The sequence below is a fragment of the Magnolia sinica genome, chromosome 14 (genome assembly GCF_029962835.1).
Source record: "Magnolia sinica isolate HGM2019 chromosome 14, MsV1, whole genome shotgun sequence".
In the NCBI taxonomy this organism is placed as follows: domain Eukaryota; kingdom Viridiplantae; phylum Streptophyta; class Magnoliopsida; order Magnoliales; family Magnoliaceae; genus Magnolia; species Magnolia sinica.
Window position 1 is genome coordinate 61,514,213 of NC_080586.1, and position 2,187 is coordinate 61,516,399.

The 2,187-nt window shown below is 42.7% G+C and overlaps 1 non-coding gene across 1 annotated transcript; it reads right to left on the reverse strand.

Annotated features, from left to right (window-relative positions):
- Window positions 1–358: 358 nt before the first annotated feature.
- Window positions 359–463, reverse strand: LOC131226414 (small nucleolar RNA R71). The gene has a single exon (XR_009161801.1). It is a non-coding gene; the product is annotated as a small nucleolar RNA R71 (small nucleolar RNA).
- Between the last annotated feature and the right edge of the window lie 1,724 nt (window positions 464–2,187).

The window sequence follows — 2,187 nt, forward strand, 5'->3', positions numbered from 1 at the left end:
TAAAGCTCTCAAAGATTATTCAGCTCCTGTCCAATTTAATGCGCCTTCATGCATAGTGTTGCCAACCACTACGGCAGCACACTTTGAACTTAAACCTGGAGTCATACAATTGTTGCCATCCTCTTATGGATTGGACAAGGAGGACCCATATCATCATGTGAAAGAATTCTTAAACATTTGCTCCACCTTTAAGTTCCAAAACTTCTCAGACGATTCGATCCGCCTACGCCTGTTTCCTTTTTCTTTGAAGGATATGGCGAAAGCATGGTTGAATTCTCTAGAAGTTGGATCTATCACTACATGGGACCAACTGTCTAAGAAGTTCTTAAACAAGTTCTTCCCCGTTCACAAAACCAATGCCCTCCGTAGAGAAATTACTAACTTCACACAAAAAGGGCGAGCACTTTCATGAATGTTGGGAAAGATGGAAGGACTTGCTTCTTAAATGTCCTCACCATGGTTTTGAGAAGTGGCAACAAGTTCAATACTTCTATGACGGTCTGACACCACAGAACCGTCGCATGGTTGATGCCACCAGTTGAGGGTCATTCATGACCAAAAGTGATGTCGAAGCGTGGAACTTCTTTGAAACCTTGTGCGAAAATTCCCAGCAATGGGATTATTCAAATAGAGGTGACAGAAGTCCCCAACCACAAAAGAGAGGTGGTATATATGAGATAGGAGTCATGCCAGAGCTGAGCACCAAGCTTGATAACCTGACAAAGAAAGTTGATGCTCTGGTATTAAATAATGGACCACCACAAACAGCTCAAGTCGAGGCATATGCCACATGTTCTAGTCCTGCCCATCCTATGCAGTCTTGTCCATCTGGTGCAGCATTCCCAGAACTTCTCTCTGAACAAGTTCATGCTATGAACACTTTTCAAAAATCTGGGAATGATCCTTACTCGAACACATACAACCCGGGTGGGCTAGACATCCAAATTTCTCTTGGGCAAAAGGACCACAACAAGGAGGACCATCTGGAAATCCTCCCATGCAACCGCACCTCCAAGTTGGCAGTCAACAACCTCAACAATTTCCACAATATCAACAACTGCCTACACAATCAAGGAAACCATCTCTTGAGGATACACTCCATCTTTTCATGCAGAGTTCTCTCCAATTCCAAAAAGACACCCAACAAACCTTACTGTCCAACCAGCAAAGCTTACATACAAATGCACAATCCATTGCCAAGCTGGAAGTACAAATGGGTCAACTAGCTGCCACATTGAGTGAGAGAGAGAAGGGAAAGCTCCCTAGCCAACCTGAGGCTAATCCAAAGGGACAGTATGAGATTGGCTCTAATTCCAACCAAGGGCAATATCATGAACAGGCCAAATCGATCACTACCCTTAGGTCAGGCAAGCAGATTGATAACAGAATAGAGATGCCTGGGGATGAATCAAATTCTAAAACAGAAGATCAAGATGAAGCAGAGAGCCATACCAATGCATCCAAAGTCCAAAAGCTCTCTGACTCTCCAAGAGCCACTAATGTGCCACCTTATGTGCCCAAAGCACCCTTTCCTCAACGTTTGGCACCAACAAAGAAAAGAAATAACTTTGATGAAATCTTGGATGTGTTTCAAAAAGTGCAAGTCAACATCCCGTTGCTTGACGCTATCAAGCAAGTCCCTGCTTACGCTAAGTTTCTTAAAGATTTATGCACTCAAAAGCGTAAGCAGAATGTTCATAAGAAAGTCTTCCTTGCAGAGCGCTCAGCTCCATGATTCAACATAACACCCCTCCTAAATTTAGGGATCCAGGAGCTCCCACCATTTCTTGCGGCATAGGAGATCATAAGATCGGGAAGGCATTACTTGATTTAGGGGCGAGTGTCAATTTGTTACCATATTCGGTCAATGAGCAGCTAGGACTTGGTGAGTTGAAACCGACTAAGGTAACATTACAACTAGTTGATAGATCTCAAGGTGCCCCGGGGTATTATTGAAGATGTGTTAATCCAAGTTGATAAATTTTATTTTCCAGTGGATTTCATAGTTATAGATACTCAGCCTGTCCAGAATCTTCATAGTTAGATTCCAGTCATTTTGGGTCGTCCATTTTTGGCCACATCTAATGCTATTATCAATTGCAGGAATGGAGTTATGAAATTGTCCTTTGGTAACATGAATATTAAACTCAATGTTTTTAATGCAGGACAACAACCCTCAGATTTGGA